Source organism: Lolium perenne, chromosome 7 (genome assembly GCF_019359855.2).
Source record: "Lolium perenne isolate Kyuss_39 chromosome 7, Kyuss_2.0, whole genome shotgun sequence".
Taxonomy (NCBI): Eukaryota; Viridiplantae; Streptophyta; class Magnoliopsida; order Poales; family Poaceae; genus Lolium; species Lolium perenne.
The window spans coordinates 309,202,420-309,217,122 of NC_067250.2; the positions used below are offsets into that span (position 1 = coordinate 309,202,420).

The 14,703-nt window shown below is 45.7% G+C and overlaps 1 long non-coding RNA gene across 2 annotated transcripts; it reads left to right on the plus strand.

The window, feature by feature from the left end:
• Nucleotides 1–2,477: 2,477 nt before the first annotated feature.
• On the plus strand, nucleotides 2,478–5,851 carry LOC127311791 (uncharacterized). 2 transcript variants are annotated; one of them, XR_011749799.1, is made up of 5 exons: nucleotides 2,478–2,855; nucleotides 2,943–3,181; nucleotides 3,293–3,412; nucleotides 4,059–4,144; nucleotides 5,440–5,851. It is a non-coding gene; the product is annotated as an uncharacterized lncRNA (long non-coding RNA). The 2 variants fall into 2 exon arrangements; XR_011749798.1 differs by having other exon boundaries at nucleotides 2,481–2,855; nucleotides 4,059–5,851.
• Nucleotides 5,852–14,703: the final 8,852 nt, after the last annotated feature.

Genomic DNA, 14,703 nt, shown 5'->3' on the forward strand with positions numbered 1-14,703 from the left:
ATGATCAAATGGTTTGAGTGTGCATATTGTTAGAGAAGAACATCGGGCCGCTAACTAAAGCCATGATCCATGGTGGAAGTTTCAGTTTGGACAATAATCCTCAATCTCATATGAGAATTTTATCTGTTGTTGAATGCTTATGCATTAAAGAGGAGTCCATTATCTGTTGTCTATGTTGTCCCGGTATGGATGTCTAAGTTGAGAATAATCAAAAGCGAGAAATCCAATGCAAACTTTCTCCTTAGACCTTTGTACAGGCGACATAGAGGTACCCTTTTGTGACACTTGGTTAAAACATATGCTATGCTATGATAATCCATGTAAATCCAAGCTAATTAGGACAAGGTGCGGGCACTATTGGTAATCTATGCATGAGGCTTGCAACTTATAGGATATCTTATACATAACACATATGTATTATTACTACCGTTGACAAAATTGTTTCTATGTTTTCAAAATAAAAGCTCTAGCACAAATATAGTAATCCATGCTTCCCTCTGCGAAGGGTTCATTCTTCTACTTTTATGTTGAGTCAGTTTACCTACTTCTTTCTATCTTAGAAGCAAACACTTGTGTCAACCGTGTGCATTGATTCTTACATACTTGCTTATTTGCATTCATCATATTACTTTGTGTTGACAATTATCCATGAGATATACATGTTGAAGTTGAAAGCAACTGCTGAAACTTATATCTTCCTTTGTGTTGCTTCAAAGCTTTCTACTAAGAATTTATTGCTTTATGAGTTAACTTCTATGCAAGACTTATTGATGATTGTCTTGAAAGTACTATTCATGAAAAGTCTTTGCTATATGATTCAGTTGTTTACTCATTATCTTTACATTGCTTCGAATCACTTCATTCATCTCATATGCTTACAATAGTATTGATCAAGATTATGATAGCATGTCACTTCAGAAATTATTTGTTATCGTTTACCTACTCGAGGACGAGTAGGAACTAAGCTTGGGGATGCTGATACGTCTCCAACGTATCTATAATTTCTTATGTTCCATGCTACTTTTATGATGATACTCACATGTTTTATACACACTTTATGTCATTATTATGCATTTTCCGGCACTAACCTATTGACAAGATGCCGAAGATCTAGTTGCTGTTTTCTGCTGTTTTTAGTTTCAGAAATCCTAGTAAGGAAATATTCTCGGAATTGGACGAAATCAACGCCCAGGGTCTTATTTTTCCATGAAGCTTCCAGAAGACCGGAGGAGTTACGAAGTGGGGCCACGAGGCGCCGCCACACCAGGGCCGCGCTGCCAAGGGTGGGGTCGCGCCGCCCTGTCGTGTGGGGCCCTCGTGAGGCCCCCTGACCTACCCTTCCGCCTACTTAAAGCCTTCGTCGCGAATATCCCAGTACCGAGAGCCACGATACGGAAAACCTTCCAGAGACGCCACCACCGCCAATCCCATCTCGGGGGATTCAGGAGATCGCCTCCAGCACCCTGTCGGAGAGGGGAATCATCTCCCGGAGGGCTCTTCATCGCCATGATCGCCTCCGGATTGATGTGTGAGTAGTTCACCCCTGGACTATGGGTCCATAGCAGTAGCTAGATGGTTGTCTTCTCCTCTTGTGCTATCATGTCAGATCTTGTGAGCTGCCTATCATGATCAAGATCATCTATTTGTAATGCTACATGTTGCGTTTGTTGGGATCCGATGAATATGGAATACTATGTTATGTTGATTATCAATCTATCATATATGTGTTGTTTATGATCTTGCATGCTCTCCGTTGCTAGTAGAGGCTCTGGCCAAGTTGATACTTGTAACTCCAAGAGGGAGTATTTATGCTCGATAGTGGGTTCATGCCTCCATTAAATCTGGGACAGTGACAGAAAGTTCTAAGGTTGTGGATGTGCTGTTGCCACTAGGGATAAAACATCTGTAACGGCCCTGGGTAGTATCCCATATTAGATTTGTCTGTGCTTTCCTTTTGTGCATCATCATGCATCATGCATCATATCATCCATGATTTTAATAAATAAAATTATTTTTACAAACCCAAACTATTTCGGTTTCCCTCTCGTATGGGTTTTATAATAAACCATCCCCTTGTACTTTCCTTTAAAATAAAACCCTAATCTATAAAGGTATCAAACAAACAAAATTATTTTCAATGTTTTCATATTTCAAAATAAAGTGGTGCTATTTTGGTTTGTTTTCAAATTGATTTCCAAATCAGTTTGGGAAAAATGAAAGAAAAGGACTTGCTAAATAAAACTAAAACACCTTCCCCTCAACCTGGGCCACTCTCTCCTCCCTGGCCCATCCCTCTCTCTTTCCTCTCCCCTCCGGCGGCCCAACTTCTTCTCTCTTTCTCTCTTGCCTCAGCCCACCAACAATTCGGCCCACTTTTCCTGGACGAAGGGGTATGCCCCTTTTCTTTCTGTTTGACGTCTTCCCCACAAGCACGAGAGAGACGTGCTCTCTCAGCCGCACCACGCCGTGGTCCTCCACCTCTCTCTCCCCCTCACCTGCTCCCCCTCTGTCTCTCTTAATGTCCTGGACCACGATCTCACTTTTCCTCCTCCCTCATGCCTCTCTCGCCTCTATCTTTTCTTCTGCTGCAAGCCAAATCGAGAGAGGGGAGAAACCCCGTGGCCGCCCCGCAGAATTCCCGTCGGTGCCATCACCTCCGTCCACCCCAAGCCGCGTCGCCGCCGCCGTTCGACGCGCCTCACCGTCGCGTAGCTACTGGAGCAAGAAAATCGAGCCGGGGTTGGCTCAACACGCCGCCATCGTCACCGTTAACCCTCAGCACCGGCCCGTCAATCCTTCGATTCCGACCGTCGTGGCCCTCCTACGTCGCTGGCGACCACACCACCACCTTCCTGGTACCCTGGCACTTCTCCTAGACCCCCTCCTCTTCTCCATCCTTCCCTGCTCTCTCTCCCGTTGGTGAACCTCGCCGTTTCCCGCAGGTCGCCGTCGCTAGCACGGCTTGGTGCTCCCCTGGTCCAGGCGTCGCTCTCCCTCCACTCCCCGTAACGACGCGCATCCGCCGCGCCCCTTTTCCTCTTCCGGGGGTGCTCCCCTTCGACGAGGCTGTCCTTGTCTGCCACGGTTGGCCGCGCGTAGGCCACGACATCGCCGCGTCCGTCTTCCTCCAGGCGACCGTCCTCCTCCCCGAGCCCGCCCGCTACACCGTTGAACTCCCTGGGTGAGCCACCATCCTTTCTCCCCTCTTTCTTCTATCACCGGGCGCCACCTTCTTCCGGTCGCCGTCGGCGTCTGTCGCTGACCATCGCCTCCGTTGTTCCTCTTCTTTCAGTTTCGTCAGAAGACAGGCAGCAGCAGCAGCGCAGCAGATGGTTGCCACATCAGTGGCCACGCTGGCGCCACGTCGTCCCGCATGCCCCATCCGTCAGCCGCACGGGCTAAGCAAACCCTGGTGAGAAAATCCCTCCGGATCCAGATCTGGACCGTTTTGCTTTTAGCCCCCTGCAGCTTTTTCCTGCTTAACCCGCAGTTCCTGGAGCTGATCCTCTTCATGGAAACCCCTGTACCTTTTAATATCTAACCCGCAGTCCTATATCCTGTTAGGATTTTCGTTCGGATCCTTTTCTAATTAAAATAAACCCTGTTTTCTATTTTAATAATAAAAAACTAATACGCTAATAACTTTTAATTGGTAATTCGAAACGCAAAGTGTTTTATATGAAAATTGATCAGAAAAATGAGAGGAACATTATTATGCCATCCATACCTGCTGTTGCATAATGCATCATACAATCTCGTGATAGTTTGCATTAACACATAATATGGAACATATGGAATATGTGGGATATTATATAAATGTTGTCCCGGTTCCATTTAACTTTGCGTAGCTCACCATGCCTTGTGTTGCCATGCTAATCAACACTTAACTTGTCGGTAGGAAATGCAACTCAAACCTAATAATTTGTTTGTCCGGGTTCCGATCCCGCTTAATTTGGATAATTGCATTGAACCATCTTTGTCATGTCATGCATATCATCTTGATCATGCTGGATCTTCTTTATCCGTAGTAGTAAGACTTGCACCCGTTGTTTGTCCAGCATTTACTTCTTCCCGGATAAGATCACGAAGTGGTGTTGTGAGATACGACGAGTTCTCTGACAAGTTCTTCTGCAGCTTTTCACAGGCGAGCCCTCTCTCTTCACCTATTTTACTCTCTCCCTCGCACTGCTATCCTTATGTTGCGATTCTTAATCGAGTCACGTGTCCTCTTCCACTTGTTTACCCTAATAATCCTATATGCACCATTCCTTACCCATAGTCGTTGCTTGATGTTTGAGCCTTGCGAGTCGTAGGCGTGTTTAGGCTCTGTTGTTTATCTCGATCTGTTATCGGGATATGTTGGGTTGTTGGGAGGTTATCACATGCTATATCAGTTGTTGGAGATACACATGCTTTACTTATTTGTTAACAACTAAAATTGTAAGAAGAGGCATCTGTGAGCCCCTTTGCGAAAGCATCGGAACTTTGACTTGCTAATGTCCCCTAGGACCCGAGTTCTTGTTATCTGTTCCGAGATTGAGCGCTCTACCCATGCGTGGGGACGATTATCGGGACCCCCCCTCACCCATTACCTTTTCTCAAGTCAGTTGAAAAGGGGGCCACAACCTTGGTTTTATTTGGCGCATGCATGTTTATATACTGTTGCCTTCGGGTGTTTACTTCCTGTTGCCTTCGGGTGTTTATATTCGGTACTGTACCCCGCGGGACGTTTAGCGAAGCGTGTGGTTTGCACGCCTAGCCGCCGACGCAAACCCTGAGTCCGTCTCGGAGTACGGCCGAACTTCATCACGGGTAGCTTAGTCGGGTGGCCCCCCTAGACTTTCTTGTTGAACTGGGAACGGTCTTGTTGTGAGACATCCACCTGTCGTAAGTGGGTCGAGCATGCGTATGGTTACATTTGGGCAACCCCTGCAGGGAGTACATCTTATCGATAAGCCGTGTCCGCGGTTATGGACGACTTGGAATTGTATAGCTTGATCATAGAACAACTTACACCGTTATCTTGTTGCTAATAATCTGCTAATAACTTGCGTAGTAATACAGCATTACTACAACCGATACCTAATAAAACTTGTCCACCGTTGAGTGCCTTTTAGATTGCCTCTTCGCAATTGTTGGAGGGGATATGTGTAATCGGCTGGGTTATGATTGTGTAGTATTTATCTGTTATCTTATGCACTCTCTTACCTTCTCTGATTAGACGGATGTTGTAGCGTGTCTCTATTGGTTATAGTTTTGCTGCCGCTAAACCTACCATATAGCCCCAGGCGATATTATATATACTCTCCCGGCGAGCATAGCCATTTCTAGTCTCGCTAAGTACGTGCCGGAGTTCGTTCCTTGGTACTTACTCTCGCCTTTTCTCTTTCTCTTTTGCTTCCTCCCTTTTGTCGGCAACCGATGGCCCGGCTTTGACAGGTACGAGATGATGACGTTAGCAAGGTTACCCTTCCGGCTTGGCCTGGGCAGGGTTATGGACGCCATCGTTTATCTTCAGGACTCTTAGTCCAATTTGTATCTTGTCCGTACTCGGACGTATTTGATCTTCTGTATGACTCAGATCTTTGTATTGTATATTTGTATCTTGGCTCGTTGGAGTCGTTGTTGTAATATATGTATCTTGTGGGCTCTATTGTAATCCTGTTGTAAAGTTACCGCTCGTGTTAATTCATCTGGCATCACGTGTGTGATTCGTCACGCACGTCGTGTCGGAGGGCGTCTCTGAATCGATATCGTGCGGATTTCGGCGGGATCGCTGGAATCCTCAGGATACCGGTTCCGGGGCGTCACAACATCAATGCTTTGTCTAAGGATATTTGTGTTGATTACATTACGCACCATACTTAATGCAACTGTCTGTTGTTTGCAACTTAATACTGGAAGGGGTGCGGATGCTAACCCGAAGGTGGACTTTTTAGGCATAGATGCATGCTGGATAGCGGTCTATGTACTTTGTCGTAATGCCCAATTGAATCTCACACGACTCATCATGATATGTATGTGCATTGTTATGCCCTCTCTATTTGTCAATTGCCCAACTGTAATTTGTTCACCCAACATGCTATTTCTTATCGGAGAGACACCTCTAGTGAACTGTGGACCCCGGTCCAATTCTTTACATCAAATACAATCTACTGCAATACTTGTTCTTACTGTTCTTTGCAAACATCATCTTCCACACTATACATCTAATCCTTTGTTACAGCAAGCCGGTGAGATTGACAACCTCACTGTTAAGTTGGGGCAAAGTACTTTGATTGTGTTGTGCAGGTTCCACGTTGGCGCCGGAATCCCTGGTGTTGCGCTGCACTACACTCCGCCGTCAACAACCATCACGTGTTCCTTGACTCCTACTGGTTCGATAAACCTTGGTTTCTTACTGAGGGAAAACTTGCTGCTGTGCTCATCATACCTTCCTCTTGGGGTTCCCAACGGATGTGTGCTTTACCGTCACAAGGAAGCTACTTTCTGGCGATGTTGCAAGTCAACTCCCACGCAAGCAAGCGTCGGGGTCGACGCCTTTTGAACGGGGGGGGGGGGGGGAGATGATGAGGACATCCCTACCTCACTACTACCTCCGTCATTTCAAGCTGAAGATGATCCTGCTGTGAAGCTCAAGTCCAATGAAGTTAGGATTGGACCAATAACACGAGCTCATGCGAAGCTACTCAAACAACAAGTGAACTTGTTCCTAAACGATACTTTGATTGATGTGAACTTTATACTGCCTAAGTGCTATTACTTATGTATGATCAGGTATGAGGAGGGAGCAAGCATCGCACGAGGAAGAGAGGAGCAGCTGGACCAGAAGATGGACGTGAAGTTGGACATGGAGCTGGACATGAAGACATCCCATGGACGCGCGAGGGAGGAGCGGGAGGAATGCGCGAGAGGGGAAGCTGAAGTTCAGGCCGGTGCCAGATCCGGTCCGACCGGCCGTGCCGCCGGACCATCCGGTCCCAGGCCCGGTCCGACCGGATCCTGCGCCGGGTCCGCCCGGTTTCAACCGGGTTTTTGACCTGTGCCATCCGGGCGATGTCCAGTAAGCCAGAAACGTCGCCCGGTCACCACCCAGCTCCAGGCTTGGTTTGAACCGGACCGGCCGGTCCCAGACCCGGTCGACCGGCCTCCCGACCGGCCGACTCCGAGTCTGTCTCGACCAGATCTGTTCTAGGTCGGTTATTCTCGTATTTTTTCGACCTGAGGTCATCCTGTACTCCTATATAAGTGCCCAGGACACTCCCTAGCTGATTTAGACCACGTTTAAGATAAACCCTAGTTCTTAGTTGTTTGCTCTGCAAAACTATTGAATTCCCTACACCATATTGCTTGATATTGTGTAGATCCTGTTAAAGTCTTGTGTGATCTGCTGTTCCATTGGGAATTAGACGGTTGCAACTTACCGCTTCGTGGTCGGCGGCTACGTGCGCAAGTGTGTGGAGTTGCGAATATCTTGCAGGGTTGAGAGCTGTTGCATTGGCGACAGGGACCAATCGAGAGATCTCGTTGCGTCATACAAGTTATCATCCACTACATCGTCGTGTTCCTCCGCTGCTATCATCTTGTGATTATTATCACCACCGTTGCTTACTGAGAAGATTGGGCCACCCTTATCACCCAGTATAAGTGTAATTTTCTTCCTTGTCAAATTCCATCATAATTGGGCGATGATCACAATGACTATATTCCATATTTAGCAGAACCGCATCCCCAAATTTAGTATTCCAAGCTTCATTTGTCAATGCCCGATCCAAACGTTCTCGAATTTTTCCTCTATGCCATGTAAACTTAGGTCCAGTATACCCAAAGTCTGACAAGTTACACTCCTCCATCGCATCTCTGAAAGCCTTCATATAATTTTGAGGTCTTGGGTTTCCTCCCTCCTTCTCAAAAGGATACATAATCTCATTAATATCACCCATCACTAGCCAAGGCAAGTTCACCGCTGCATGGAGATCACGGAAATACTGCCAAGTAAGTTGTTTATCCTGCCATCTTGGTTCTCCATAAAAACCAGTAAAACGCCACACATTCTCTGCCCCAACCCCAACCATAACATCGATATAATTGCTAGATTTGTAGAGAAGTGAAATATGAATTTCTTTCTTCCACAATAGAAGAAGACCACCACTTCGTCCATCGCTCCGTACCACCTCTTTGCAATCCATCTACAACCTTATCTTTAGACATTCTGCCGGCCACTCCTCTAGGTGAGTTTCAGACAGAAATAAAACATCCGGGCGACTCCGCTTCGTGAAGTTCAGCAGAGCCCGGACGGCCGCGTCTCTTTGGAGGCCGCGGCCGTTATATCCTATGATTTTCATTGCTCCCGACGATCCTCCAACGCGGAGGTCTACGATATCAAGTTATCGTCCATATCCACTCTTTCATCACCGTTCATCCTTACTCTTTTTGTAACCTGCACCTTCTGCGGGGTTGTCGTACCATCAGTACTAGCCGAAGCCCCATATTCCAACATCTTAATTTTGTCAGCAACTGTAGCATTGTCCTTCTCCACCTGACTACTAAATGGGGAAATAATCTGACCATTAGAATTAAACAGTCTTTTACGAAAAGCTAGTCGTTTTTTACCTTCATCATCAAGGTCGTCAATCCCTACATCCATGTCTTATGTTTCGTATCTGTTAGGATCTCCAGGTCTGCCTCCAGTCCCACGACCCCTGCCTCCAAAACCTCCACGAGAGCCTCTTCCCCTACCATCTGTAGCAACCACTGGTTCATATTTTACCAGCAGATTATCACCCCACTCACATTTATCAGGCTCATGAAGTCCATCACCGCATTCAGTTACAGTATGCCCAATCAGACCACAAAAGTGACAAAAATCTGGGAGTCTCTCATAGTATACAAGATATTTCTTTCTCTCTTTCAGATTTATTGGGACAAACCGCACAAGCGGTTTATTCAGGTCCAGATGTACCCTAGCTCTCAGGTATTTTGAGGTGTTAATTCTCCCTTCATTGACAATAACATTGAACGGTGGTTCACCCACTTTCTTAGCAACCTTTTCCGCTAGTTCCTTCTTCTTTATTAACCCATCAGGAATTCCTTGGATCCTAGACCAGACCGGGAGTTTGTCAAGTTTATAGTCTTGAACGTTTGAGAATCCATCATATTCAGCGAGAACAATAGAAGAGCCACGGAAAAGCCACGGACCACCATCCATGACACGATTCCAGTCTCCCAAACATTGAAATTGGACGAGAAAGAGGTTCGTCCCCATCGCTTTGAAAGTAACATCCTGGGCAGACGCCCACGCATTGCGCATCTGCTTAAACATGGCGGCATGGCTGAACGCTTTTGTTGTATGAACCCTAAAAAGCGCTAGCCAGCGAACATCTCCAATCAGATCATCTAACTCCTCAGAGAAATCTAGATCAATCTCTTCCTCTCCACACAGCTTCAAGCCATCAAAACGATCCTCTAATTCATCCTGGGAACAAGCCTTCGACCCACTCCCTTCATCCTCTACCCGCGGGGTCACCGGCGGGATAGCCGATGGATCGCGTGGATCCTCCATGCAGCAACGGAAACGAGACTCTAGAAAGCTTTGATCCTACCTCGACAGTCAAGATCGATTATTCCACGATGATCGGTGGACTCCAGCGGCGGCGCCATCGGAGGAAAAAACGGGAACCCTAGAGGCCTAGGGGCGGTTAGCCGAGAAACAAAATATTGCCGACATGTTTTGGTCTCTCTAGATTGGCTGGTTTGCCAACGTAGTTTTTCCCCCTTCCAGGTTTAAGTTGCAGGCAACAAATAATTGCATTAAGCATTGTGTGTAATGTAAACAATAGAATTACTCTCGGATAAAACATTGTCGTTTTCTCCCTAGTAGCAATAGCACATCTACAATCTTAGAAGTTATTGTCACTCTCCCAGAAAACTAGAGGCATGAACCTACTATCGAGCATAAATACTCCCTCTTGGAGTTACAAGTATCCACCTGGCCAGAGTTTCTACTAGCAACGGAGAGCATGCAAGATCACAAATAACATATGACATGAATATATAATCGACCTCAACATAGTATACAATATTCATCGAATCCCAACAAACACAACATGCAGGATTACATAAGGATGATCTTGATCATGTAGGGCAGCTCACAAGATCTATACATGAAGCAAAAATTGGAGAAGACAACCATCTAGCTACTGCTATGGACCCATAGTCCAGGGATGGAATACTCACGCATCACTTCGGAGGCGGGAATGGCGATGTAGATGCCTCCGGCGATGATTTTCCCCTCCGGCAGGGTGCCGGGAAGAGCTTCAGAACCCCCCGAGATGGGTTCTGCGATGGCGGCCGCGGCGGAACTTTTCGTGGATGGAGGCTCGGGTGTCATGGGTTTTCCCGAGATCGTGAATATATAGACGGAAGGGCGAGGTCGGTGGAGCCCTGGTGGGGCCACACCACCCCTAGGCGCGGCCAAGTCCTGGGCCGCGCCTAGGGTTGGCCTGGCTGCCCCCTCGCGCTTCTTCGCCCCCTCTTCGGTCTCTATCTTCGTTACGGAGAAATATTGATTTCGGCTTTTGTCCCATCCAATTCGGAGAATGTTTCCTGTACAACTTTTTTGAAACCAAAAACAGCAGAAAACATGAACTGGCACTATGGCATCTTGTCAATAGGTTAGTGCCGAAAATCATGTAAAAGTGTAACGAAATGTAAGCAAAACATATATGAATTGGTGTAAAACAAGCATGGAGCATAAAAAATTATAGATACGTTTTTGTGACATATCAGTGGGTTCTAGCACCCTTACTCTGAGGAGGAAATGGACATATTCTACATTGCCACTGACATCACTACTCGAAATAGGTGCAAGGCATCTTTTTGAAGGACCCTTGTATTTATGGGCAGAAGCCCAAATATTTGTGCCCCTCATAAATGATATATCAAAGAGAAAATCTTGGAAAGTTAGCCGTGCCAATATTTGGCTTGGCAAAGTGTTGTTGGGAGAAATTTTCTCTTAGGTTGAGGAGTTTGGGTTAACCTTCAATATGTGCTACTCGATGACAATGTTGATGACGACATAAGTTTGATGCTAACAGCCAAAGGGCAATATTTGGCCCAGTTCACGTATGAGGTGCAATTCTTGGTCTCTATATCCTCAACCATGTACATGACGGTGTGGAAAAGCTTGGGTTCCCCCAAAAGAATTTGTTTTTACGTTGCTCCTCACATAAAATAGAGTTTGGACGACGGATCGCTTGTAAAATTGTGGTTGGCGAAATTGTTGATTTTTCCATTTTGTAAAGAAGATATCAAATCTGTTTGCCATCCATTCGTTAATTGTCGGTTCACCATACGCATTTGGCAAGGCGTCAAAGATTTGATGGGCATTCCCGACGTCCATTCTAGCCTATGGGTGGGATTCTCAATCAAGAATTGGTGGAGCACGATGACAGATGGTTCTGTTCCTAAGCGTAAGATTCATTGCTTCTCTAACGTTGCTAGTTACATGGGAAGTTTTAAACGAGCACAACACAAGGTTTTTCACATGCACCTTATCTTATCAGTTTAGCGAAATTTAAGCGGGAAGGCCATTCGTGGGGGTCCACGAGCGCAAAACATTGGGGTGAAATAATACTAAGAGAGTAATTCCTTGTATTTTATTTTAGTCTGGACTATCTTGTTAAAACACTTCTTTTTAATTAATAGATTGGGGTATACATTTTGCCTCCGTTTTCAAGAAAAATCTCAATAAATTTAGGCTGAAAAGGAGGCATGGAAAAATGAAAATGATCTTTTGGTACCTAAAAGTTACCTTTAGTGGTTGACTGATCCACTAATGGTTGATAGCGATCTCATCCTCAACGATCGTTCTGGACATTTTGGCTCATTGTGGTGACAAGTGACCGGCCATACCCTTAATGCACCGTACTATATTTGGCACTAAGCACTGATTAGTGGATCTCCGTCGGTGATAGATGCATCACACAATCAATATCTTTTGAGCATATCTCTGTTTCTAGGTAGACATGTTTTTTAGAGGGGTACATCACCGTGCATATAAAAAGAGAGCTTTTCGAGCTGTTTAGTCGAGTTTCTTGGGATATCTTGGTTGCTAAGACTAGCTAATTAGTACATTTGTAACGAAAATGATAGCTAATTTGTAGGATGTAGTGTGTGACACAAACATATGCAACGCATATATGACGTTGTCAAAGTCCATTCTAGTATCTTCCACGTGCGGCCAACACTACCTGAAATCATAAAGCTTGATTAGAGCAATTCCAATAGTATAGCCAACTGCTGGCTATAACAAGATGCCATATCATTTGTAGTTATCTTATAGCTAACATGTATAATAGTTGGCTACAAGAATGAAGCACTTTACTAACATATGGCCCACATTTCACTCTCACAAAGTGCCTAGGAGCACGTGCAAGAGCTGGCTATTGCATAGTAGCCCACCTCCCTTCTCTCTCCTCTTCTCTCTCCTCCAACTCATTTAAAATATATTATTCAATGTCTTATAGTCAGCTGACTGGACTCTATTGTACTTGCTCTTAACCTTCATTGAAGAAACATAGAGCCATGTTTAATAGTATAGCCAACAGCTGGCTATAAGCCATGTGCCATGTCATTTGTAGCTAGCATAGAACCAACATGTATAATAGTGAGCTATAATCATGTACTACTTTATCAATGGATGTCCCACATTTCACTCTCACAAAGTGCCTAGGAGCATGTGCTAGAGCTGGCTCTTGCATGAGAGCCCACTCCTCCTCTCTCTCCTCATCTCTCTCCTCCAACTAAGCATGAATATATTATTTTAACCCTTATAGCCAGTTGACTAGGACTTATTATACTTGCTCTAAGTGTACGGATGCTACTTTGGGTATAGTACTATATTTATTAAATATTAGAATATAAATTTTAAGGTGGTGATTTTGGACACGACTTGGAATCTGAAGTCTAGAATCGCATTCACGGTACATTTACACGTAACCATCCTTTGGTTAAACTAGATAGGGTTGGCCGATTTGTGTGCCTTGGATCTCGCGCCTTCCCTCTAATTTTGCATGCATATGTGCGTGCCTCCTTGTGCTAAGACAGGCAAGTACTGCTTTGGGTCGCCGTACAAAATATTTTAATTTCTGGATCGATGGCCGGAGGAGCAGTTCTTTGTGGTAAAGCAGGGTCGACAGCACTGCTAACACAAGCATGCAGCTAATGATATATAGGTGCCCTCTGCCCCATGCATGTACCTTCCAGATCTGCTACTTCCATAAGCTGATCGATCAGCTCTGGTTTTTCATGCCATCACAAGAATCATCCATGAATTACTTTGCAAGACGATCTAGTAATAATGAAATAAGACAGCAAGATGAAAGGATGTCAATTTGGCAATTTCTCTGCATAAGAATTCTAAAAAAAAAAGAGAGATGTAATAGCAATTCAAAACAAAATTAACCAGGAGAAGAAGGCTGGAAGGATTAAAGGGGAAAGGAACAAACACATGGAAGCAGGGGCAGAGGAGAGCAGAGGTTGTCAGGCTCTGATTATCTTTTATAATCTGGTCAGGCCTCTGAACCATGTGGACCGCGCAATCGATCGATCCATGGAGAGGATCAAGTATCCGATGTTTCAGGGCTCCTTGGCGCCTACCCCTGTCTGCAAGATGCCGTCGTTAACCTTAACGATGGCAATAGATCGCTAGTTCTGTAAGGCTGGTGCCAATGTATAGCCTCACTCTCACCCGCCACGTCAGGTTTTTTCCTCACTCTCACCCTACTCTCACCCCACTCTCACCTCACGGTGCCAATGCACAGGCTATAGTGCCAGCTTTACTTCTCTTTCCTCCACGTCAGTTTTTCTCTCTCCTCGACATCAGCTTTTCATTTTCAGATTACAACAATATAAATAATGCAAGGAAATTATTTTATTGAACTAAAATTGTTACCGATTACATCATAAAAAAATTACATAAAAATTTGATAAAATTACATAATCTAGGAATTAGCCCACACATGCTCCATCAAATCATGCTAGAGCTGTGTATACATCGGTGACTCCCTCATTTCGGTGTCCATTTGAATCCTGGCTGCTAGGCTTGATGGTGCATGGTGGTGTATTGCAGGACCGACATTTGAAGCAACTGTCTTATAGATGAAATGAGGTGTGGAATGACTGAAACCATATGGGGGTATTTATAGGGGGTGGGGATGAATTTTTGGGGTTTTTTTTCGGATTTTTTGAACCAGCAATGGCTACCCCAACGGCTACCCCAACGATCAATCACAACGCGCCACCTCAGCCCTTCCCTCTCGCCCCGCCTCTCGCCCCCTCGCCGCGCGCCGCCCGCCTCTCGCCCGCTCTCGCTTCTATCGCCCCAGGCGCGGGCGGTGGCCGGGCGGTAGCGGCGATAGCGCCAGCGCGCCACCGCCCCGCGCTGCCCACCCGCCCCTCTCCCGCCCGCCTACCGCCCCAAGCCGGGCGGTACCGCCTCCACTCCCGCCCCCATTGGCACCAGCCTAAGTAGAATGTAGCTGCAGCAGTTCTAATTTTTAATTTGGAACTTGTATGAGTCAATCAGGACTCAAGAACTGCGGACGTGGATAGAAACAAGCATGCATGGAATGGATCAGAGGTTGTGTATAAAACAAATCGTGAAGCTAAATACCTATAGATATGTGGAGTACGTAACTCATT